At 47.7% G+C, this 26,952-nt stretch overlaps 1 protein-coding gene across 1 annotated transcript in view; it reads right to left on the bottom strand.

Annotated features, from left to right (window-relative positions):
* The window catches only part of LOC137623041 (protein ZNRD2-like), a 37,766-nt gene extending 17,742 nt beyond the window's left edge, over positions 1-20,024 (bottom strand). Inside the window, exon 1 of the mRNA XM_068353674.1 lies at positions 19,821-20,024. The gene's annotated coding sequence lies outside the window, so the exon portion shown is untranslated. The remainder of the gene's footprint in view (positions 1-19,820) is intronic.
* Positions 20,025-26,952: the final 6,928 nt, after the last annotated feature.

The following is a 26,952-nucleotide window of genomic DNA, read 5'->3' as shown; positions in this document are numbered from 1 at the left end:
CTCTTTTGGCTGTCGCAAGGCAGACGAGGAAAAGAGTTTTGAGAGTAAGGTCTTTGAAGGAAGCTGACTGGAGAGGTTCGAACCTAGGAGACATAAGGAACCTTAAGACTACGTCTAGATTCCAGCCTGGAGTGGACAAACGACGTTCTTTAGAAGTCTCGAAAGATTTAAGGATGTCTTGTAGATCCTTGTTGGAGGAAAGGTCCAAACCTCTGTGGCGGAGAACTGAAGCCAACATACTTCTGTACCCTTTAATCGTAGGAGCCGAAAGAGATCTAACATTCCTAAGATGTAACAGGAAGTCAGCAACTTGGGTTACAGAGGTATTGGTAGAGGAAACTGCATTGGCTCTGCACCAGCTTCGGAAGACTTCCCACTTGGATTGATAGACTCTACGAGTGGATATCCTCCTTGCTCTGGCAATCGCTCTGGCTGCCTCCTTCGAAAAGCCTCTAGCTCTAGCGAGTCTTTCGACAGTCTGAAGGCAGTCAGACGAAGAGCGTGGAGGTTTGGGTGTACCTTCTTTACGTGAGGTTGACGTAGAAGGTCCACTCTTAGAGGGAGAGTCCTGGGAACGTCGACCAGCCATTGTAGTACCTCTGTGAACCATTGTCTTGCAGGCCAAAGGGGAGCAACCAGCGTCAGCCGTGTCCCTTCGTGAGAGACGAACTTCTGAATGACTCTGTTGATGATCTTGAACGGCGGGAATGCATATAGGTCGAGATGGGACCAATCCAGCAGAAAAGCATCCACGTGAACTGCTGCTGGGTCTGGAACTGGGGAGCAGTACAAAGGGAGCCTCTTGGTCATGGAGGTGGCGAACAGATCTATCGTTGGCTGACCCCACAAGGTCCAAAGTCTGTTGCACACGCTCTTGTGAAGGGTCCATTCCGTGGGGATGACTTGATCTTTCCTGCTGAGGCGATCTGCCGAGACGTTCATATTGCCCTGAATGAACCTCGTTACCAGTGTGAGGTTTAGACTTCTTGACCAAATGAGGAGGTCCCTTGCTATCTCGTACAGCTTCCTCGAATGGGTCCCTCCCTGCTTGGAGATGTATGCCAAGGCTGTGGTGTTGTCGGAGTTCACCTCCACTACCTTGTTTAGCAGGAGGGACTTGAAGTTCATTAAGGCCAGATGAACTGCCAGCAACTCCTTGCAGTTGATGTGAAGCGTTTCCTGTTCCTTGTTCCATGTTCCCGAGCATTCCTGTCCGTCCAAGGTCGCGCCCCAGCCCGAGTCTGATGCGTCCGAAAAGAGATGAAGATTGGGGGTCTGAATCGCTAACGATAGACCCTCCTTGAGAAGGATGTTGGTCTTCCACCACATGAGAGTAGTCTTCATCTCTTTGGTAACAGGAATAGAGACCGCTTCGAGCGTCAAATCCTTGTCCCAGTGAGCTGCTAGATGGAATTGAAGAGGGCGGAGGTGGAGTCTCCCTAACTCGGTGAACACGGCTAACGATGACAGGGTCCCTGTTAGACTCATCCACTGTCTCACCGAGCATCTGTTCCTCTTCAGCATGCTCAGAATGCACTCTAGGGCTTGGTTGATTCTTGGGGCCGACGGAAAAGCCCGAAAAGCTTGACTCCGAATCTCCATTCCCAGGTAAACGATGGTTTGGGAGGGAATAAGCTGGGACTTTTCTAAGTTGACCAAAAGACCCAGTTCCTTGATCAAGTCCAAAGTCCAGTTGAGACTCTCCAGACAGCGACGACTTGTGGGGGCTCTTAACAGCCAGTCGTCTAAATAAAGGGAGGCTCTGATGTCCGCCAAGTGGAGGAATTTTGCAATATTCCTCATCAGTCGCGTAAACACCATAGGCGCTGTGCTTAGGCCAAAACACAGGGCTTGGAATTGGTACACAACCTTTCCAAAAACGAATCTCAGGAAAGGTTGGGAGTCTGGATGAATAGGAACGTGAAAGTAAGCGTCTTTCAGATCCAACGAGACCATCCAGTCCTCCTGCCTGACCGCTGCTAGGACCGACTTCGTCGTCTCCATAGTGAACGTCTGCTTGGTGACATAAGCATTGAGCGCACTGACGTCCAGCACCGGTCTCCAACCTCCTGTCTTCTTGGCCACCAGAAAGAGACGGTTGTAGAAGCCCGGGGATTGATGGTCCCGGACTATCACCACTGCCTTCTTCTGTAACAGGAGCGACACCTCCTGGTGTAATGCTAGCCTCTTGTCCTTTTCCTTGTAGTTGGGAGAGAGGTTGATGGGAGAAGTGGTCAGAGGGGGATTGCGGCAGAATGGTATCCTGTAACCCTCCCTTAGCCACTTGACAGACTGGGCGTCTGCACCTCTTCTTTCCCAAGCTTGCCAGAAGATCTTGAGTCTGGCTCCTACTGCTGTCTGGAGAGGAGGAGAGTCAATGTTTGCCTTTCGAAGGCTTGGGACCTTTCTTAGACCTGCCCCTGAAACCGTCTGGACGGGTACTTCCTCGGCTGGGGGCTCTGCCACAAAAGGGCGGAATAAATCTTGTAGCAGGAGTATCGGCCACTGGGGTGCGGTAAGTTCTAGGAACCGAAGGAGCAACCTTAGCCTTACGTGCTGAAGAGGCCACAAGGTCATGAGTGTCCTTCTGAATAAGGGCCGCAGACAATTCCTTGATAAGCTCCTCAGGAAACAGGAACTTAGAAAGCGGAGCAAAAAGTAACTGAGACCTTTGACAAGAGGTGATACCAGTGGAAAGGAAGGTGCAAAGTTGTTCCCTTTTTTTGAGTACTCCCGAAACAAACATGGAGGCAAGTTCGCCGGAACCATCGCGAATTGCTTTATCCATACAGGACATTATAAGCATGGCCGAGTCCTTGTCAGAAGGGGCAGTCTTCTTGCTCAAGGCCCCCAGGCACCAGTCGAGAAAATTAAAAATCTCAAAGGCGCGAAAGACACCCTTTAAGAAGTGGTCTAAGTCAGAAAAAGTCCAGCAGACCTTAGAGCGCCTCATAGCCGATCTTCGTGGAGAGTCAACCAAACTTGAGAAGTCAGCCTGGGCAGAGGCAGGGATTCCCAAGCCTGGTTCCTCTCCTGTGGCATACCATACGCCCGCCTTAGAAGTCAGCTTAGTAGGTGGAAACATAAATGAAGTTTTCCCTAGTTGCTGTTTGGACTGCAACCAATCCCCTAACATTCTCAAAGCTCTCTTAGAGGATCTAGCGAAGACGAGCTTAGTGTAGGCCGACTTAACAGGTTGCATGCCTAGAGAAAACTCTGATGGAGGAGAGCGAGGGGTAGCAGAAACAAAATGATCCGGATAAACCTCTCTGAAAAGAGCCAGGACCTTGCGAAAGTCAATGGAGGGTGGTAACGACTTGGGTTCCTCCACGTCAGAAGAGGGATCATCCAGGTGCGCAGCTTCCTCCTCAGAAACCTCATCACCTGAGTGTTGAGAAGCGAGAGGTAAAGTTACAGCTGTATGCTGAACGGCAGAATCCTGACAAGCGGGTGCATAAACACTTGCGGACTCATCCTCAAGTCTCTGTTGAAGAGGATGAGGGCTGGTAATGACAAAGTCATGAGGCTGGGAAGAAGGAGGCTCTGCGGAAGTCTGGGGAGCAAGCGTGGTGAGAGGCGACTGTAGTAAAACCTGAGGTTCAGGCTGCAAAGACTGGTCAAGTAGAGGAGAAGGTGGTAGATGCATGCGTTGAGGTGGCTGACTCATTGCATGAGGTTCCTGTCTCAAGAGTTGCGCTTGCTTCAAGGGTTGAGGTGGCTGCGCAGTAAGAGATTCCTGTCTCACGAGTTGAGGTTCTTGAGGTGTGAGCTGCGAGAGTTGAGGTGGCGGCTGCGCAGAAAGCGGCTCCTGTCTCACGAGTTGAGGTTCTTGAGGTGCTTGCCTCGAGAGTTGAGGTTCTCGCCTCGAGGAAAGTGGAGGTAGCAGCTGCGAGAGCTGAGGTGGCTGCCTCAAGGATGGTAGAGGTTGTCGTACCTCAAGAGGTTGCTGCCTCGAGGATGGTCTTACTGCAAGAAACTCTTGCCTCAAAGGAAGAGGAGGTTGTAAGGCATAAGACTCCTGTCCCCATTGTTGAGGAGGTTGTCGCGTGGTAAGAGGTTCCTGCCTCAAGGAAGGTGGAGGTTGCTGCACAACGCTGGTATCTGGCAACTCCCAACGCGGTAGCTCACGCATGGAGGTAGCTTGAGGAACCTCAACTTTGTACGTCTGGCAGACTGGACTGCGTAGAGGAGGAGGAGCGCTCGCAGGAGGAGGTGTAACCTTCTCTGCCTGAAACTCACGCATTAAGACCGCAAGCTGCGACTGCATGGACTGCAGCAAAGCCATCTTGGGATCAACAGACGATGAGGTCTGTTGAGGCAAAGCCTTAACAGAAGTTGAGGTCTGTTGAGGCATCGCCTTACCTCTCTTAGGAGGCGTGCAGTCACCTGATGACTGCGGCGAGTCAGAGCTAGCCCAATGACTACATCCGGGCTGTTGAACTCGTGTGGTCTGGACTTTACGCTTAAGAGGTCTTGAGACCTGAGTCCAGCGTTTTCTCCCCGAAAATTCTTCTGCAGACGAGGAAAATAAAGGCTCAATCGTCTGAGAGTGGAAGTGACGATCTCTGTAAGATACGCCCGCAACCACCGAGGATACTGCTGTGCGCCGATCAAGGCCTGCCGAACCCTTTTGCCCTTCGACATTGCTTCTCCCCTGGGCTTGGGAGCTTGCAAGAGGTCCCGGACTGGGAGGACGACTGGCACGCACAGAAGTACCCTCACGCACAACACTGACACTGACACTAGCACTCGGCACAGCACTGGCACTACTACTTCCCACTGCACTTTTCACTTTAAGTTCCTTGACGTCCGCCAAGAGGAACTTGTGGTCACTCACTACCGACTCCACTTTATCACCTAAAGCCTGAATGGCACGTAAAACATCAGACATATCAGGCTGAGCACAAATAGTAGGTTCGGGGGTAGCCACTACAGGGGGAGGAAAAGGTTGAGGATCATGGGGTGAGGAATAAAGCGAAGAGCGAGCCGAACTCCTCCTAACTCTCTCTCTCTCTAACTTAGTGGTATACTTGAGGAATCGAACAAAATCAAGTTCCGAAAGTCCGGCGCATTCCTCACATCGATCTTCCAACTGACAGGATTTTCCCCTACAGTCGGAACAAACGGTGTGAGGATCAACCGAGGCCTTCGGAATACGCCTAATACAAGTCCTACATCGTCTTTGGGGAGGAGCTTGAGAAAGGTCGGACATCTTGAATCAAAGAACAGTCAAGGGGGATTCCAATTAAAGCAAAAGATCGTTAACCATTAATCAAATCAATTTAAAAGCTATCTAAGCTAAGAGACAAGTTTCCAGTATAGCGAAAGCTGAAATCTTAGAGCAATACTTCACCAAAAACCGTGAACAAGACTCCAAAATTATAAGCGTATCCATGTAGGTCTTGCCGGAAGCACGACAGAGGAAAAATTGAGGTGGTGTCAACAAGAAGTACTGCAGTACCTGGCCACAGGTGGCGCTGGTGAGTACACCCCCTTCTAGTATAGTGATCGCTGGCGTATCCCTTCCGTAGAATTCTGTCGGGCAACGGAGTTGACAGCTACATGATTATCGGGTAAGATTAATATTGAAAATTTTAAAATCTCTAAGAAGGGAGGAACTCTCCATCCAGTCTGCCTCCTTAGGCCTTGCATCTTCAGAGGAAGATGGAGGAAGAACCTCTGCTATTGCAGGTCAGTCCATCTCTAGAGGCGATAGCCTATACTGTAGTTGTCCGTGAAGGAGACCTCCCTGGGAGATTTCGATTCCCTGCTGGTTCGTGGATAAACCGTATGCCCCGGCGGGAGAGTTCGCCCTCTGACTCTATTTTCTCTTCTGCGAGATGATAGAAGTTATCCGTAGCTTCTCCCAAATAGGATCTTGGCTGATGTCGGAAGCTTTGGTAGTCACATACTTCTGATTACCTTGTGGATTTCTGAGGAGGAGGGGGTCTGGAAGCAGCATGAGGAGGAAAATGCTTAGCATAACTGCTACGTCTAGGATCAGAAGGGCCTTCACTCCCTTTGGAGGAACTTGAAACCTACAATGGGATAGTTGCAGAATCCAGAGGTGGAACAGTTGGAAGAAGATTGGCCAGTCTAGTAAAAGCCTCCTTCACTCCCTGAACGAAGTCCAGGAAGCATGGTGCATCCCTCCAGAATGGTACTGTTCCCGAATGAGCACCACGAGTGTTTCCTTGACTTCGATGGAGTGCCAAGAAATGGGAGGGCACAAGAGGATGTCACCTTGTGTTCTTCCCTAAGGAAGCAGGCTCTGTCTGCATGACTACTCGGTAGAACAGTCTGAGCAGGTAAGGCTCCCCTAATTTGTAAGGGAACCTGCTGTTCGTCTCGCAAGGTAGACTGATGGTGAGGTGAGCGCTAGCGAGGCAAAATCTGATAAGGCGCACTAGCAAGCGCACCTTTTTCAGCACACACAGGTAAGGTATTGCCTATGTGCTTGCCTGCCTACCTGCTCATAGTGCAGCGCACTCTGTGTGCTAGTCAAAGCTTCTAGCGTTTGCAAGTCATGATGGTAAGACTCGCAATAGTGAGTACTGCATGTAGTACAGGTAGCGCGCACACCCCCATCAGGCAGAAGAGCTTACTCACCTACCTTGCCATGTGGTAGGGTGTGCAACAATGCAAAAGACTTGCCCGTAAGACTAAGACTAAGGTTAACGCGCTTCTCTACTAGCGCGTCATGGAGTGAAACTCTCCTACTCGCCCTATCCTACGAAGGGAGAAGATGGACGGACAACTGCTGAGCATTTGCGCACAGGCAGTAAAGCATGTTATACCTAGTGAGAGGTAGAAACCGAAGTTGCGCTACTGTTCGACGGTTCCCCGGAGGAAACCGGCCGAACAGGAGCTTCAGAGGAAGGTCGGGGCAAAAGAAGCAGCTTTGGGTTTCTTCTGCTTTGAGGAAAACCTTGAAGTAGAAGAATCCCTTTTAGCCTTCTTCTTTCGCCATCGTACAAACCTTTCCCACCAGGAGGCAGACCACTCCCGGCATTCATCACAAGTATTCTCGGTATCATACTGTCGAACTCTACTGACACAAATTTTCCACAAGAGCAGCCCTCGGGTCCCGGACAGGTTTGCATCAGGACTGTAACAAGAAGTCACACACACTCACACACAAACTGAAAGAAAAAAAAAAGATAAAGCAGAAAAGATTAATGGCTGTCAAAAATTTGGTGAGGGGAAGAGCGGTAACAACCGTTCTCCCCCCCAAGCCAAAAGTAAAGTAACAAACACAGGTATGTGAGTGAAAGGGGTAGTTACTAACCCCCAACCCCCGCTAAATGGCGGATGAGTGATTAACCATCACAAAAATTCTAATGGCTCGTCTTTCAGCTTCGCCAAAAATAATACCCATATAAATAGGGTTGGTTTGTATTATAGTTACGGAACAAGATACTTTACAGATGATAACAACATTATAGCACAATAAAATTAAAGGGAAAAAAATAGTTTTCATGCAAACATGGCTCAGTGGAAGACCCAAAATTATACAGGCTTCTGATAATGAAAAGCCTTCGCAGGTAATACTGTGGGGTGGCATCCAAGGTTAGGACTTATCTCTATAGTTTCATAATTGAAGCAGGAGCCACCTGGCTAACAGATAGCATAAAAATAGGACTGAAATCCCAGATAATTTGTATTTTTCCTAACTATACAAACCTTAGCTATTTACATAGGGTAATTACTTCAGCGTAGCTGAAATGACGAGCCATTAGAATTTTAACGAGGGTTTACTACCCCACCGCTAGTTAGCGGGGGGTAGGGAGGGGTAGCTTGCTAACCTCCCCACCCCCCCTTACACACACAAGTGAATGCTTCACTTTGCTTAGAGGTAGGACTTCAAGGGGGACAGGGCTGGCGGGCACATAACTGTAAATAGCTAAGGTTTGTATAGTTAGGAAAAATACAAATCATCTACGAATTTGTCATTTGTTCCATAACTGAAATACAAACCACGCTATTTAAATAGGGTGACTCAACCCTTAAGAAGGGCGGTAAGTCCCTGCCATACTGGCTTTGGCTTTGCCCGAGGACTCAATATTTGAGTATGTAAGTACTCAAGAAATAAGGAGTCCCTGTGCCTCTCTAGCATGCTGTGAAACTGCTGCGGCCTACATAAGCTGTGTGTGAAGGTGAAGGGCGTGACTCATCCTAGGAAGTTGACCTGGAATTCTTCAGATGAAATTCTAGGCTAGGACTCTCCCAATACCACCTCGTCAGGGTATGGGGACATGACAGTATTACTCTTTATACTAGGAACACAAGGAAGCATGGTTTACCTGCAGTGGTTTGAGGTCAGCTGTGCAGAGAACCCAGGAAGCAGGGTTTACCTGCAGTGGTTTGAGGTCAGCTGTGCAGAGAACCCAGGATGCTGCTTTCTCCAAGGGAGGAGAGGATGAAGAAAAGAATAAGGGCCAGACAAACCTTTCATTCATACAGACTAAAACCGGGTAACAATGCCCTCAACCTTCTGCTACCTGTCCATTAAGGAGCCTGAGGTTAGACCAGCTGTTGTGCAGCCACCATAAGGCCGATAGAGAACGTATCGAGTCTCCAGTGTGTCACGTCTTGCAGGTAGTGGGCTGTGAAGGTCGTCTGACACTTCCACACCCCAGCTTGCAGGACCTGCGTCACTGAATAGTTTTTCTTGAAGGCCAGGGACGTAGCTATGCCCCTGACATCATGTGCTCTAGGACGACGTGACAGAGAAGGATCAGGATTCAAGGCCAGGTGTATTACCTTGCAAATCCAGGCCAAGATGGTATTCCTGGTGACCCTCCTCTTCGTTTTCCCAGTGCTCACAAACAAAGCTTGCACCTGGGGACGAACTGCAGCTGTTCCTTTAAGATATAACCTCAGACTCCTTACTGGGCACAGTAGATGGTCTGGCTCATCTGTTACAGAACGGAGACTCGAAACCTGGAAAGAGTCAAACCGAGGGTCCGGCACTCCCGGATTCTGAGTCTTGGCAACAAACTCAGGGACGAACCTGAACGTTACCTACCCCCATACCCTGGAATGGGCGATGTCGTATGAGAGACCATGTAGTTCGCCGACTCGCTTGGCCGAAGCCAAAGCTAGCAGGAACACCGTCTTCCAAGTAAGGTGGCGATCTGAAGCCTGGCGTAATGGTTCGTAGGGAGGTCTCTTCAGAGACCTGAGAACTCGAACCACGTTTCATGGAGGAGGTCTCACTTCCGACTGAGGGCAGGTAAGTTCATAACTTTGTATGAGAAGAGAAAGTTCCAGCGAGGAAGAAATGTCCACTCCTTTCAGCCTGAAGGCTAGACTTAAGACTGAGCGATAGCCTTTCACTGCCGAGACTGAAAGGCGGATTTCCTCCCGCAAATACACGAAGAACTCCGCTATTGCTGGAATAGCGGCATCGAGTGGAGAGATACCCCTTCCATGACACTAACCACAGAAAACTCGCCACTTCACCTGGTAGACCCCTGCGGATGACCTGCGCAGGTGTCCAGACATCCTTTTCGCAACTTGTTGCGTAAATCCTCTCACAGAGAGGAGATGCTGGATAGTCTCCAGGCGTGAAGTCGAAGCGAAGCTACGGCTTTGTGGAAGATATTGGCGTGTGGTTGTTTGAGTAGCTCGTGACATGGAGGGAGTTCTCTTGGAAGCTCCGTAAGGAGCTGCAGAAGGTCAGGAAACCATTCTGCGTGATGCCATAGCGGAGCTATCAGGGTCATCGATAGATTGACCGATATTCTGGTCTTGTTGAGCACCCTCCTCATCAGACAGAACGGGGGAAAGGCGTATACATCGATGTTGTCCCACCATTGTTGGAAGGCATCTTGCCAGTGAGCCTTGGTGTCCGGGACTGAGGAGCAGTACAGCAGGAGCTTGAAGTTCAGCGCTGTAGCGAACAGATCCACAGTCGGGGAACCCCACAAAGTCAGGACTTTGTTGGCTACTTGACGATCCACAGACCACTCGGTACTCACTATCTGCATCGCTCTGCTCAGACTGTCGGCGAGCACATTCCTCTTGCCTGGAATGAAGCGAGCCGGTAGTGTGACCGAGTGGACTTCGGACCATCTCAGTATCTCTACTGCAAGATGGGATAGCTGTTCTGAAAAGGTACCTCCCTGCTTGTTGATATAAGCCACCACTGTGGTGTTGTCGCTCATCACCACCACAAAGTGGCCCGCCAGGACCTGATGGAACTTCTGAAGTGCCAGGAATACGGCCTTCATTTCTAGCAGGTTTATGTGAAGGTACTTTTCTGATTCTGACCACAGGCCTGAGGTCCTGTGGTTCAGAACGTGGGCCCCCCACCCTTTCTTTGATGCGTCCGAAAACAACATCAAATCAGGGGGAAGGACGAGAAGATCCACTCTCTTTCTTAGGTTCTCATCTGCCACCCACCACTGGAGGTCCGTCTGTTCTGCATGAACCATAGGGATCAGAGTGTCCGGGGAATCGTGTCCTTGATTCCACCGGGACTTGAGTCGCCACTGGAGAGATCTCATTCTGAGGCGACCGTTGGGAACCAGACGGGCCAGGGAGGAGAGATGGCCGAGGAGACGTAACCACGCTTGGGGTGGAAGTTCTTCTCGTTTGAGGAAAGGCCTTGCTATCCTGTCGTCTGATGGGAAGGCTTTGTGGAGATTGGTGTCTATGACCATGCCTAGGTATACCAGTTTCTGAGAGGGCTGCAGAGAGGACTTCTCGAGATTTACCATGATCCCTAGATCCTGGCAAAGTTCGAGAAGCTTGTCTCGGTGGCGAAGAAGGGTTGCCTCCGAGTCTGCTAGGATCAGCCAGTCGTCCAGGTAACGGAGGAGAAGGATACCGATCCTGTGAGCCCACGATGATATCAGGGTGAACACTCTGGTGAACACCTGAGGAGCTGTGGAGAGACTGAAGCACAGCACCTTGAACTGGTAGATCTTGTTGTCTAGGCAAAATCTTAAGTACTTCCTTGAACACGGATGGACTGGGATCTGGAAGTACGCGTCCTTCAGGTCCAGTGTACACTGAAGTCTTGTGGTCTCACTGCAAGTCTGACCGTGTCTGCCGTCTCCATGGTGAACGGTGTCTGTTTGACAAACCCGTTCAGGGTTGAGAGGTCGATGACTGGTCTCCAGCCTCCAGACGCCTCCTTTACAAGAAAGAGTCGACTGTAGAAGCCTGGGGACCCGTCCACTACCTCTTGGAGAGCGTCCTTCTTCAACATGGTCTCGACTTCTGCCCGGACAGCCTGCCCCCTTACCGGTCCCATGGTAAGGGAGCTCAATGACACTGGTTTCGCTGTCAGGGGAGGTACAGATGTTGTGAACGGGACGCGATAACCCTGACCAATCACGGAAATCGTCCAGGTATCTGCCCCGAGTTGCTGCCACCTTGTCGCGCAACTTTGTAGGCATCCCCCCACTGGTGGACATGCAGGGGGACTGCCAATCCTAGCGTTTACGGCCTCGGCCGCTCCCTCTAGGATTTTTACCTCCCCTGGAGAACTTTATGCCCCTCCTGCCCTTGGCACGAAAGGGCTTAGACACCTTTGGCTTTGCTGCTGTTGTCTTCTTCGCATCCTTAGCTGGACGGGGCTGTTGGGTTGCTGGAGGTTTGTAGGGCCACGATGTCAGGGCCCTATGGAGGAGGGAATCCTGGTTGGACTTCCTCCACCGTTCAGGGGTTAGCTCCACGTCCTTAGGCTAAAAAAAACTCTTACCGAATACGGAAGAGTGTCTGGGCCAGCTAACATCGGAACTGGGGACCTTCTGGAGAAATCTCTCAGCCACTGCGTCCCGTCGTTTGAGGATCGTGTTGGCCCACAAGCTCGAGACTTGGTGGGCCAGAAACTCAATGGTCCGCGTGTCTGAGAGTAAGAATATCTCCAGTGCCTTCCTGGTGCTTTCCTTGGACAGATCCTCAGACCGCACCAGAGACCCCAGCCAGATGTCAAGCCACGAAGCTGCCTGCATGGCACACTTCGCCACCTTCTCCTGGCTAAGGATCTCAGTAGCAGAATACGACACGTGCCGGTTGGAGAGTCTCTCTAGAGGGACTCCCCCAGTGAGTTCTTCCACGGAGTGGTGAACAGGAAGACCCAAACAAGTCTCCTCTAGGATCTCGAAATACCTCCTCTGATGGACTCGAGGAGGAGGGAGGAGCTTGTTACCGGTGCTGGATCTGTGGGAGGAGGCAAGCTCAGAGAGCTGGCCCTCGACCTTGTCTCTGGCACTCTTCATCCCTTGTGACCAGGGCACAGCTGCACTGGCCCTAGAGGGTTTCTGGGTGCCATAGACTCGGTCCAAGACCGTGTCCTTACTCTCACGAGGAGGAATCTCTGGGTCCGGAAACCCGTTGAGGTTCCTCATGAGGGTCAGAACTTGCCAGATCGCATGTGCTGACTCTTGGTGCTCTCCTCCCGAAGGACTAGCCGCAAAGTCTCCCGTCTCCAGTGGCTCTTCCTGGGAGGACTCGTGGACATTCTCCGAAGGTCTAGCTGGCTCCTGTCTGATCCTTGCCGAAGACTTAGGAACATTCTTCGAGTCCTTCGATTCCCTCCTGGGAGGGATACAGGACTCTAGTAACGATGGATGCAGACTCTTCTCCACCCCTGTGCAAGAAGAATTCTCGGGAAGAGGCGGAGTTTCCCCCATTGATGCAATGGGGGAACAGACCGGCTCGTTCGACTCCCCTGAGGATGGGAAACCCTCATCCGCAGGGGAGGGAGAGAAAGTCTGGGGGGGAGAAGGAGCCTTGCGCAAGGATTTCCGAGGAGACAGCTTAACCCATGGAGAAGTCACCACGGAGGGGACTCCTCTCTTCCTCTTCAGGGGAGAAGAAGCCACCACTGATTTGTGACCCAGTTCAGAAAACACAGGCTTAAAAGCTTGCATAAGAGCTCTGACTATCATCCCAAACCAGGGCTGCTGGCTGACAGTCGCGCTGTCAGACACTCCCTCTGGAGGGAAGGGGATCGTTCGATCCCTGGGAGGAGTCGACAAACGAGGGTTCACCTGGAACGAAGCTGAAGAGAAAAGGTCCTTAGACCTGTCCAGAAACCTCCCCTCCTCCGGCGAGCGCACTGTTCTGCGCTTGCGGGGAGGGGAACGAGACGATGACCTGTCCGCCTGAAGCCCCATGAAATCTCGCGCGGGATCGCGCTGGCGATCGGGGCGCAAATTGCGCTGGTGGTCGCGCGATGAGCCCTAGCCTGAATCATGCGCGGAAGGATCGTGCATGCGCGCGAGGGTGATGGCGAGGGCGCGCATAGGAGATGGCGAGGGCGTGCGGCGCGCAGGAGCTGGAACGTGAGGCGGGGTTGAAGGCTGGATGGGAGCAATCATTTGATCGCGTGTGCGCGGGCGCGCAGGAACCTGTTGAAGAGCGGGCGAGACAGCAGGTCAGCAGGTCTGGAGGGTGACAGGTCACAGGGTCCCGAAGGACGACCTTCCTCCGAAGGGGATCGCGAACGATCTCCGGAGAGGTCTAAGGTGCTAGCTGGCAGGAACGGTGAACGGTGAGTCTCCTCCGCAGAGGACTGCGGGGATGACGAGCCGAAGAGGCGCCTCCTAACTCCCTTGTGAGGAGAAGGAAGGCCTCTACGGCGAAGGGGAGGACGAGCCTTCCACCTTATACGCCCTCTAGGGGCCGTGGGATCAGCAGGCTGACTATCGTAAGGCCTCCGCAGAGGAGTCTCTGTAAGTGAAATCCCCCGAGGGGGAGAATCCCTAGCAGGAGAGACCGTAGGACTAAGTTCCCCCTTCGAAGGATGTTCAGAGGGGGAAGCTAAGCCTTCAGCTACCTCAGCAACAACAGGAGCAGGAGTTTGATCAGACACACCGGAGGCCTCTATTTCAACAACGTCATCGATAGACAGAGGATCTATGTCTGCTATCATCGGCGATTGCTTAACAGCTGCTCCCAGTTTGATCATGTCAAACAGGGCTTCCCTGGAGGGCGAACCCTCAAGCCCCAAGGAAGCCCAAAGCTGCAACAAATCATTGTTATTCATAGACAAATCAATATCAATATCCTCCTCCGGGGGAGGAGGGGCAGCCGCCTCGCTATGGGAAGCAACTACCTCTCCCGCACCCCGGGATCGGTCAACAGAACTACGGCCTACGCTACCACTCGCCGGCCTCTTGAAGAGATCGATCGAGTGGGAGCTTCGGACGAAGAATGGGCTACGGAAGAAGCCTTGGAATTTTCTCTCTTTAAAGAAGCCTTTGAAAAAGAAATATCCCTTTTGGACTTTTTATTCCGGCGCCAGGCAAACCTCTCCCACTGGGAGGTAGACCACTCCCTACACTCAATAAATACATTACCACTATCACACCGTTGGCCATTACAATGAGGACACAAGGCGTGAGGATCAGTGTCGACCGCCGACATAAAAGTCCCACAAGGGTGGCCAGGTAATCCAGGACACGTACGCATTATTAATCAATAGAAGCCAACTTCACACACACTGTAGAAAAAGAGAAAGCAAAAACAGATTAATGGCAGTCAAGAGAGGGTGAGAGCAGACACGTCTTTTCATCACCCGAGCCAAAAGCAAAGTGAAGTATTCACTCGTGTGTGTGAGGGGGGGGCGTAGCAAGCTACCCCTACCTAACCCCCACTAACTAGCGGTGGGGTAGTAAACCCTCGTTAAAATTCTAATGGCTCGTCATTTCAGCTACGCCGAAGTAATTACCCTATGTAAATAGCGTGGTTTGTATTTCAGTTATGGAACAAAGTTGTTTTCACGTATAATAATGATAAAAGATGCATGTAACACAAGGTAACTACTTTGGAAAATAAAGGCTAAGGTTCATGTACTGCGTAAAAAATTTGGTTCAATTATAGAACAGTCCAATATTAGTTAGGACAGTAAAACTCATATAATTGATTAGGCCTTTACAAATACACTACTGTATTTTCAATCCGATATACTACTAGTGGGAATCTCTATTAACGAAGGTACAGATTTTTATAAAAAAATACCCGTTTTCCTCCCTTGTCATAGCACATATCATAGGAGCCTCCTTCCACTCGGTAGTTCAGAAACACACTGATAAGTGCTGCTTCTGTACCAAGTTACTTGTTTGAACAGAATAAAGGGCCCATTTTATATATTCTAACCCTCCTTGTTATTTATTTTCAACATTAGAATATTTGCAATATAATCATAGCTCTTATTTCATTTATTATGTTGATAATAAAAGGTTAGAGTAGCTGGACCGGATGGCCTTATACCCGAGCCCAATAAGGCACAAAGAAAAAAAAGCATGTCTTGAAACCTTACAGAAATGTTACCAAAATGAGTTTGACGAAAAAGAAAAACCAATTAAGTGGAAGAAGTCAAAAACAAAGATGATTGAATAGAAAAGAAGACCTAAGGCCTATAGCTCTATCAAATATTTCATATATAATATTCATGATGATGGTGAAAGAGGAAATATAAAATCACCTAAGAGTGAGTGAGGAAGATATAAGTGTCAAGCAGTATTTACAAGAGGCAGGATACAGGACAATAGGGGTGTATGTATGATAGCAGCCCCCTGTATGTATGAAGGCTGACTAAGAATACAGCAGTGTAAGGGGGTCACACGAGGGCATTAGCCTGTCCCCCCCCCCCTCCTCATTAGGTAAGTAGGTAAGGACACAGCTTGTAGGTTAGGTTAGGTTAGGTTAAGGGGGTTAGTTTAATCTAGTTGGTGCCCATATTTTATGCTCGGAGGAACTGGCTGCTGCTATACAAAGGTTCCGGACAATATTTTTATATCATAGCACTGTGTAGAAGAGCTATAGAAACAAGGGAGCCTTTGTATATCAGCGGCCAGTTCCTGACGCGAGGATTAAAAATGGACATCAGCTAACCTATAATTTCCTCCCTAACCTAACCTACAAGCCGTGTCCTTATCTACTTACTTATCGGGGGAGGGGCTAACGGACCCCTGCGACCCCCCTTACACGGCCATATTCTAAGTTAGCCATAATAATACATAAAGGTGGCCGCTATCATACATACACCCCAAAACAAGAAAACCCTTATAGTAGCTGCTATACACTTTAGTAAAGCATTTGACTCAGTAAAAAGGGAGGTATTAAAAGAAGTTTTAAAAGAATATAAAATTAACACCAAAATCATAAGTCCAATTGCAAATATTTATCAAGGAGATACTACAGACATTGACTTAAATGGTATAGAGCAAGAAATGGAGGCTACGAGTGGAATAAAACAGGATTGCACAGGATCAACTTCACTTTTGAAACTAATTACGTATATTGTCATGAAGAAAATAGAAGAGGAAGGAAACGGTTTTAAAGGTTAAAGACGTCTGGTTTCAGTTCCAGTTTCATCAGAATAGATGCTCACCAGAACGTCAGCCGGGCAAGCCCAACCCCACACTGGGTATTTGTTTACAAGAACACGCTCTCCATTTACTCCAAAACTGTGCATTTCTGCAGCTCTCCTCTTCTTGTACAGTAATTAGGATGTTCTTTAAATGTTGGGAAAGCAAAAAATAGCGCAATGTTGCGCAATGGGGGGAGGGGGAGGGGTTGGTGGAGGAGGTACTAATTGCCCTGGAACTGACATCGTCCAGCAAAGAGAAGTTCGTGACGTCAGTGTACATTTAGTATATATTCATAATATATACTAAATCGAAAAATTGAGTAATTACTCAAAAGTGTCACTATTTGTGAAACGTGTATTTTTTGGTAAATATTTGATATAAATCATATTAAAGTGTATTTTTAAAGAAACTATTTTGAGATTGAATGGTTTCCCCAGACGACATTTTGCTACACTATCGCCATCTATCGACCCCTGCCTAAGGATGCCTGCCAATTTTCTGCCAATGAAAACATACGCTGCAATAATAGTCTTTCTCGTAAAAAGTTTCTTTAATGAAAGGATAAGATTTATTGTCAAGTATTTACCAAATAAAATATACAAATCACAAATAGTGACACTTTTGAGTAATTACTCCATTTTCAATTTAGGGTATGTGTGTAGGATGGCGGCCACCTGTATGTATGATAGCGGCCGCCTTATTTTCAACTTTATCGGAAACTTGTATAAAATATTAACTGTTCAGAATGTTATAAATACCCAGGGTAAGTACTTACTATACCGATATACAAAGATTTTGAAAAACATCTAATTTGACGTGAAATTTATAAGTCGAACGAGCTCTGTACCTTGCCACGCAGTTTCTCGCTCCCATAGTTCCTAGAATTCCCTATAGATGACGTTCTGATCGAATCAACAGCGCCATAGCGGCGGAATACTGAATTATTAATCGGCCGCGGCAATTTGAAACGACCCAATGGAACCCCACTTGACCTTGGGATTAACTTGGATTAATTTTTTCACCAAATCATAACTCATTTTTTTCTAAAAATTCAAATACGGAAACGAAGCACCCATCGAGGGTCGGAAATGCTCATTCTTTACCCACGCGGCGCGATGGCAACTAATGAGTGTGTAGATACTTGTGAATCTTTTTTCAATTCAGTCAATCCTAGTATGTTGAGGATTATGAATTTTACAACAAGTGCCGAATTTACAAAATATTTGTATAAAATGGGACTTTTAGGCGACTTTTCCGGCATTTGTGCAAAACGTCGTATCGGTGAAATGCGCTATAAGTATGATGGAAAATTGGCGAATACAGTAGTGGAAAAGCTAAGTTTTTTTGGCGTTGTTCATATAGTTATTGCCGAAAGAAGATCGCCCCTAACCACGGTAGCTTTTTTTCACGATCAAAGCTACCGTACGAAGATGTATTTGTTATATTAGCAAGTTTTATTTACGGTTTTTCTCAAAACCAGATTCTCCCTTTGTACAAAAAAATTTTGCCTCTCACACAGTAGTTGATTGGTACAACTTCTGTCGCGACGTGTGTACGGACATCTTAGTGATGGAGAGTAAAAAAATTGGCGGACCAGGACATATCGTCGCGATAGACGAGAGTAAATTCGGAAAAAGAAAATATAATGTTGGCAGCAAGGTCGATGGCAAATGGGTGTTCGGCGGGATTAACCGGGAAACACGTGAGACTTTTTTCAGGGTTGTCGAGGATCGTTCGGAAAAGACATTGTTCCCGATATTATTAGAATGCCTCCATCCCGAAACTACAATAATTTCGGACTGTTGGAAGGCTTATAATAATATCAAGGATCAATTTCTTCAACACAAAACTGTTAATCATAGCATTAACTTTGTGAGTCCGAACAATCCCAGTGTGCACACCAATACCATCGAATCACAGTGGCGAGTACTAAAAAGATCTGTACTACCGAAATTCGGTACTCAGAACCATTTATACGAAAGCTACTTTGCGATGTATATAATTAAAAAACGTTATTTGATCGGTAAGGGGTGTAGACTGAAGGCATTCCTAGAATTAGTTAAACGTGTTTATCCGCTCAATACCCACGATTCTGATTCCGAAAGTCCTGGTCCGTCCCAACACCCGTCCCCTCCACAACGTAGTGTAACAAACTATCCACAAAAAAAGGTGTCCCATCACCCTACATCTCCTAAAAGTGACCCTCCAACGTGCCCTCCCCCAAAAGAAGAAGAAATTGTCTCTCGGCAGAGAGGCAATACCAGTTGAAGACTCGGACTTCAGTGACTTTGAATGAGTAGGGGGCCGTTGTAGAGGTTACGAATAAACCCGCAAGCTGAACCGGAAATAATGTAAGTACAATCCTGTCCGTTTCTGGTTTGTGTGATCGCGGCCACATGTATGCATGATGTCAGCCGATTAAGAATATGCTTGTGTGTATGAATGATAGCGGCCACATGTATGTATGATGACTTCCGATTAGGAATAGGGAAGTGTAAGGGGGGTCGCAGGTGGGCGGTAGCCCCCCCTTTAAGTTTCAGATTAATTATATAGCTATGTACGGGGGGTCGCAGGGGGGCGTTAGCCCCCCCGGTAAGGAGAGACACGTCTTGTAGGTAAGGTTAGGTGGGCCCATTCAAGTTAGGCAGTGTTCTATTCTAGAGTTTTGGCAGAACATTCTTTTGTAGAACAACGGCCACGTCTTACGAACAGTTAGAAAACGGAAAGAAATTCCCGTTTCCTGTGCCCGCGGGAGGACCTGGCCGCTGATCTACAAAGGCTCCCAATTTAGTATATATTATGAATATGTACCAAATGTACGCTGACGTCACGAAGTTCTCTTTGATTGACATGTTGAAGAGGTCGGTTCCAGGTCGTTTAGTACCACTTCAACCAACCCCTCCCCCTCCCCCCGTTGCGCAACATATCTTGCTATTTTTTGTTTTCCCAGCATTTAAAGAACCTACTAATTACTGTACAAGAAGAGGAGCGCTGTAGGACTGCATAATTTTGGAGTAAATGGAGAGCGTGCTCTTGTAAACAAATAGCCCCCACTGTGGTGCCCAACCACAGCAGTGGCCTCCCCAATTAACAGCTTAAACTCACGGTCCTGGTTGAGGATCGATCTGCTGCCATGCGAATGCTAGGCGAACACCTTACCACTGTACTAGAATCACATTTTTTTTTTTTTTTTGCAGATGAAGTCTTAATGATTGCAGAGGATATGGATAATGAAAAGCACAACATACAACCAATAGTAGAAACTGGTAAATAATACCAAATAATGTGGGTTAGAAATAAATAAAGAAGAGAGCAATATTATGATTTATAACATGAAAGAAAACCCAGATCACAGAGTGGAATTCATAGTACTTTCTTCAATACCATAACCTAGTATAAATTGATATACATATTAATAACCATACAATACCTAACTGAAAGTTAGGAAGATACTTTGATAAAATTAATAAAACCTCAAATACTTACAAGTGCCTTTTAGAAAATAACAATTACAAGTTTTCCCAACTGTTTACAACTTATAACGTGGTGTTTGAGGGTTATGGAGTAATGAGGAATTCTAGTAATGTATCTCCTCAAATTGAGGTGCACTCATTTACTTTACTTTGAATACTGCTTGTCTAGTCTATAACAAAACTCATAAAATAAGAACGTATTTAGCTTCTTTTTTTTGGTATACTTTGAATTACTATTACTTCTTATGTTAACTGTACGTTTATTGTTCAATCTTTCTGAAAGTTCTAGAACCTCCGCCCAATACCTAAAACGGGACACACTATTCTATCTAATTTCTCTTCCTCTTGTTTTGTTAAAGTATTTATAGGTTATATAGGAAATAGTTATTTTAATGTTACTATTCTTAAAGTATTTTATTTTTCCTTGTTTCCTTTCCTCACTGGGCTATATCCGTTGTTGGAGCCTCTGAACTTATAGAATCCTGCTTTTCCAACTAGGGTTGTAGCTTAATAATAATAATAATAATAATAATAATAATAATAATAATAATAATAATAATAATAATAATAATAATGATAATAATATTTGGTACATCGTGACTCCTTTCAACGTGTTATGTTAGCTGCATAGTATATATCAATTCTCTCAAATACTTTAAACATCGATTTCTGATAAATTTACGAGACATTGAACATATCTCAATCAGTAGGCCTACTAGGGTTACAACACCAGTTATCATTCTACTTGTTTTGTTCAGTATGATTTGCTATTTTCTAATAAAGAGAGTTGCCATATTCATCTCTAGTATCATCATCATCATCCTTTCAGCCTTCAAAAGTCCTTTGTTGGATGTAGGCCTTCCCCAGGTTTCTCCACAGACTTCTATCGCAAGCTATTCTGTGCCACTGTTGCTTATGTTGGTCTAAGTCATCTCGCCAGCGGGTTTTTTGTCTTCCTCGGTTTCTTGTGTATCCTCGGGGTGTCCAGCAGGTTGTTCATGATGTCCATCTGTTGTCTGTCATCCTGGCAATGTGCCCTGCCCATTTCCATTTGAGCTTGCTAATGGTTTCAAGGATATCCATTACTTCAGTTTTTGTTACGTATCCATTTAGTTGTTTTTCTATCCTTCCATGTTAGATTTAGCATAATTCTCTCATGTGCCCTCTGCATTGTTCGTAATTTAAGGGAAAGCTTTTTTGTTAGATTCCAAGTTTCGTCAGTTAATCGCAATCTTGTTAATGCAACAATCCTTTGGATGTAAGCTTACTCATCAAAAGCAATATTTTATGATGTCATCCAGTGACTCCTGCTACAATAATTAGCTGGATACTTAAAGATATATAACAGACCAATAAAGCGCGTATGCAATATATATATATATATATATATATATATATATATATATATATATATATATATATATATATATATATATATATATATATATATATATGTATGTATGTATACATATATATATTTATATATATATATATATATATATATATATATATATATATATATATATATATATATATATATATATATATATATATATATATTGTAAGGACACTGATCCCTTCGTCGTCCAGAAAATCGACAAACTACTTATTTATTTAAATTCTCTCTTCGCCACACTGTGGTGTCCTATGTATATATATTCCGCTCTACCAGAGCTACATTTTGATATATGTATCGTTTCATGACATGTTTTTGTTAACCCATAATTCATATATTTGTAAGTGTAAGAAAACACATATATTTTGGCGGGCACTTCAATCTGACTTGGCACCAATGTAATCCTACGTTTCCGTCCGCACCTTGTTATGTATTTCCGTGCGCATTCAAATAAAGTATCAGTTGATCTTGGTGACGCTTGTCTCACTGTCCTTACAACTGGTGACCCCGGAGTTGAAAGTAGCATCAGCGGTTTTGGCTTTGCCATTAACGGACTTATTACGGCCGTGCTACCTTCTACATACTCCGTTACCTTAGGCAAGAACCTGCCTTTGGTTCTCCCACACTTCGGTGAACGTAAGGCAGTAGGATGAGCTTAACCGACATATCAACCTCTCACCTCTTCGCCGACTCGTCGTCTGGCCACGATGTAGAAAGCAACACGCCCATCACACCCAACGGCCTCGCCTCCACGCCCAAAGTCAAACTGCCGCCCTTTTCTCAACACAACACCGCTTCCTGGTTCCTGAGAGCGGACGTACTCTTCCGCGTCGCTAGACTCAGCGACTCCTGCGCCAAGGCTGACATCGTTCTCACCTCCATACCTGAAGAAGTATTCGACAAGATTTCCCCATGGCTCGACGCCCAGGCCGGCCAAGTTTCATACGACGACCTGAGAACGAAACTCATCGGTATCTACTCCCTCTCCGTCTCAGCACGGGCACAGAAAGTACTGGACCTCGCCGGCAAGCCCATGGGTGACACCTCTCCTGTCGAGGCGTGGGACGAGCTAACCGGCCTGCTCATGCTCCCCGAAACAGACAGCAACGGCCGACGACGTGAGATTAGCTTATCTCGCGAGATCTTTCTTCGACGCCTACCACAGGACGTACGGGCCCAATTGACAGACGCCAACACGCTCCCGATGAACGAACTCCTGTCGAAGGCTCAGAAGCTCCACGAGGCCTCCAAAGCATCTCGCCTCGGAGCATCATCGTCAACACCGCCTCCGTTCTCCTCCTTCAGCAGCTGCTCTTCCATAGACTCCTCGGCAATGGCCCTCGAGGACGACGAGATCAACATTCTATCAAGAAAGAAACCACCGCAACCGACGCGACCAAACCCTAGGCCTAACCCAGCATGGTGCTTCTACCACCAACAGTTCGGCAGCGACGCCAAGAAATGTAGAGCACCATGCAGTTTCCCTAGAAGATGGCGCCAGAAGCATCCACCTGCCACCATCGCGGCCGCAGTTAACCATAACAAGATTGGTTTCTGTATCCTCGATACCATTTCCAACCGTAGACTCATGGTGGACACCGGCGCAATGCAGTCAACGTTCCCTCCTTCGAAGTCCGACCTAGACCGTGGTCCCGACAAAAACGCTCCCTCACTCATCGCCGCCAACGGATCTCCCATACGGTGCTATGGAATCAGGACCCTCAAGATATCTATCATGGGCCGTTCGTATTCTTGGCCCTTCGCTATCGCCGACGTCAATCGCCCCCTCCTCGGTGCGGATTTCCTCGCCCACCATGGACTCCTCGTCGATGTCGCTAACAGACGTCTCATCGACACGGGGACCTGCCAGTCTCGCGCCCTAGAACATGGCCCTGCTACAATGTCCGTATCCGCCGTAACAACGCACCCCTACGCCGACCTCCTACGAGAGTTTCCCGAGGTTTTCAAGCCCGAGCTCCGACACTCGCCAGGTTCCCCGTCCAAGCATGGCATCTACCACCACATCACAACGACAGGACCTCCCACTCACGCCAAATTCCGCCGCCTCCCACCTCAGAAACTGAAGGATGCCAAACGCGCCTTCGAGGACATGGAACGCATGGGTATCTGTAAGAAAGCATCGAGCCCCTGGGCATCACCCCTGCACATGGTTAAAAAGCCGGACGGGTCCTGGAGACCTTGCGGCGACTACAGGCGCCTCAACCTCATCACAACGCCCGATCACTACCCACTGCCCAACATGCAGGACCTAACGAACGCGCTGCACGGCGCAAGGTTTTTTACCAAGATGGACCTTCTTAAGTCTTACTTCCAGGTCCCCGTATTCCCGGAAGAAATCCCAAAAACTGCCATTGTAACGCCGTTCGGATCCTACACCTTCGCATACTCAACCTTTGGTCTACGCAACGCCGGGGCAACCTTCCAACGACTAATGGATAGCATTCTGGGTGACCTACCTTTCTGCGTCTGCTACGTCGACGACATCCTGATATTCTCGAAAACCAAGGAGGAACACCGGGGACACGTCCGCACCGTCCTAAAGCGCCTACAGGAGAACGGCCTAGTCGTACGCTTCGACAAATGTACGTTCGGTGCGGAGGGAGTGGATTTCCTTGGTCACCGTGTATCCTCACGCGGGGTAAAACCCATGACAACCAAAGTCGACGCCATCAGGAAGTTCCCAATACCTACGACCATTCGCCAACTTCAGGAGTTCTTGGGAATGGTCAATTACTACAGGCGCTTCATCCCCAACATCGCACAAACCCTGTCACCCCTCGACGACGTCCTGAAAGGAAAATCAAAAAAACTCGAGTGGGGCTTGCCCCAGCAACAGGCATTCGCTCGGACGAAGGATGCCCTTGCGAATGCCACCACCCTGGCTCATTTCGACGACAACGCGCCCCTGCGACTAACGACCGACGCCAGCAACGTCGCCTGCGGGGCTGTGCTTGAGCAACTCGTCGATGGTTCTCCTCGACCGCTGGCATTCTTCAGCAAGAAATTGAAACCCGCCGAAACAAGATACAGCACCTTCGATAGGGAACTCCTCGCCGTCTGCCACTTCAGGCACATCTTGGAAGGCACCCCCTTCACGATTGCTACGGATCATCAACCCCTCGTCCACGCCTTCACGAAATCAACGGACGCATGGTCATCCCGTCAACAACGTCATCTCGCATCAATTGCCGAATTCGGGTGCACCATACGTTACGTCCCAGGAAAGAAAAACCCAGTCGCGGACGCCCTTTCAAGGATTGAAATTGACGCGATCCACCTGGGAATCGACTACGCCAATCTCGCAACCGAACAACGCACCGACCGAGAAGCACAGGTTCACCTGACAGAGCCATCCGCGCTCAAGATAAGTGCGGTTCCCCTCGGACCAGCAGGAGTAACTATTCTTTGCGACACCAGCACGGGCCGCCCTCGTCCCTGGGTACCAGCCTCCTGCAGAAGGAAAATATTCGATATCATCCATGGACTTTCGCACCCCTCAGGACGCACCACCGCTCGCCTTCTGTCTGAAAAGTTTGTCTGGCCAGGGATAAAAAAGGACGCCCGGGAATGGGCGAGGTCGTGCATCAACTGCCAGTCAAGCAAGGTCAGCCGTCACACCGAATCGGGGGTGGGCGATTTTCCCCAGCCAAAAAGACGTTTCGGACATATACACATCGACGTCGTGGGACCATTGCCCCCTTCTGGATCCGCTCGCTACCTACTTACGATCATCGATCGCTCCACGAGGTGGTTGGAGGCATCGCCGATGACCGAAGCTACGACTCAAGCATGTGCCGAAGCCCTCCTGTCAAGCTGGGTGAGCAGGTTTGGCGTTCCTGACGACATCACGACTGACAGAGGCCCCGCTTTCCTCTCAGAAATATGGCTGGCTTTGGCGAACCTGATGGGGACGACGCTCCACAGCACCACGGCATACAACCCTGCGGCAAACGGCATGGTCGAACGAACGCACCGCGCCCTCAAGGCGTCCCTGATGGCGAGCTGCACCGACGGGGACTGGAAATCACGACTTCCTTGGGTACTCCTCGGCCTTCGCACCGCCCCTCGCGCAGACGGCGAACCTTCGCCCTCCGAAAAAGTTTACGGAGAAGCGCTCGCAGTTCCTGGCGAATTCTTTCCCCCATCAACCGACGACACGCAGCTGGATCACCTAAGGGATATCGCCAGGAAGTTCAGGCCGTGTCTCAAAACTTACCAGGACAGACCCAAGCACTTCAAGCCAAAAAGCCTGGATGACTGCGAGTACGTTTTCGTCCGTGTCGACGCTCATCGACAACCACTAACTAGACCTTATCGAGGTCCCTACCGGGTTATTAAAAAGACAACGAAAGCCTTCCTTCTCGACGTCCATGGCCAAGAGGACTGGGTCTCTATAGACCGCGTGAAACCAGCGTTTCTCGAAGGAAGCGACACCGCCTCCGCTGGACCTGGCAGACCCAGAGTTCCGCCACAAAACAAGCCGCCCAACGAAGGAAAAATCATCAAACGACGTCAAGAGGAAGAGATCCTTACACCGACCGCCAGCGCGCTCCTCCGTTCAAAAACAAGAGGAACCCTCCGACGCCCGAAGAGATACGAAGATTGATCATCAGCCCTCTACGCCGCCCGATGTCTTGGGGGGCGGGGAGTACTTGTAAGGACACCGATCCCTTCGTCGTCCAGAAAATCGACAAACTACTTATTTATTTAAATTCTCTCTTCGCCACACTGTGGTGTCCTATGTATATATATTCCACTCTACCAGAGCTACATTTTGATATATGTATCGTTTCATGACATGTTTTTGTTAACCCATAATTCATATATTTGTAAGTGTAAGAAAACATATATTTTGGCGGGCACTTCAATCTGACTTGGCGCCAATGTAATCCTACGTTTCCGTCCGCACCTTGTTATGTATTTCCGTGCGCATTCAAATAAAGTATTCTACGGGCCAACCAAGGGAAAGGACCGTGCCAACAACAAGTGTTGGCTTTAATACCCCAACAACAACAACAAATAAAGTATCAGTTGATCTTGGTGACGTTTGTCTCACTGTCCTTACAATATATATATATATATATATATATATATATATATATATATATATATATATATATATATATATATATATATATATATATATATAAAGGTTACCCATAGCCATGCCACACTTGTTCAAAAAAAAAATATATCAAATCTGAATTTATCGCTTTTAACAATAATAGATAAGTTCTATAATAGTTTTGGCTGGTAGATGATTAAAATAAGCTATCAACTATCATAATAGTAAATAATGAATTATTATCAAAGCTATTGTTTATAGTCTGAAAATTGACGCTGTGCAATATTTTACTTACTTACTTTACTTTTAGGGATTTATTTCTCGCCCTCCACCAAACACTAAAGGTCTGTTCAGGCGGCCCTTGGTGTGTGAAAAAAATAATTTTTTTCCAGTTAATATTTTGCTCTGTGTCGTTATCAGTTATTTCGCTAGCATTTGTATTCAGGCTTAATAGTTTTCAAGTCACTATTATGACACTTTCTAAAAAGATAACTAATTCATTTTGATGTGTTATGATGAAATGGAACCTAAAATGTGATAGAGTATAATTCATTGTGTATTTTGATAATTCAATTCGCATATTTCAAGGAAATTTTACATATTCACTCTTTCATTATTAGGTTATACACAGCAAGGCATTTTGCTATATCCATATTAATGTTC

The sequence above is a fragment of the Palaemon carinicauda genome, chromosome 30 (assembly GCF_036898095.1).
Source record: "Palaemon carinicauda isolate YSFRI2023 chromosome 30, ASM3689809v2, whole genome shotgun sequence".
Taxonomy (NCBI): Eukaryota; Metazoa; Arthropoda; class Malacostraca; order Decapoda; family Palaemonidae; genus Palaemon; species Palaemon carinicauda.
The sequence above is the reverse complement of the archived record's forward strand: the minus strand, read 5'-3'. Positions and strand labels throughout refer to the sequence as shown.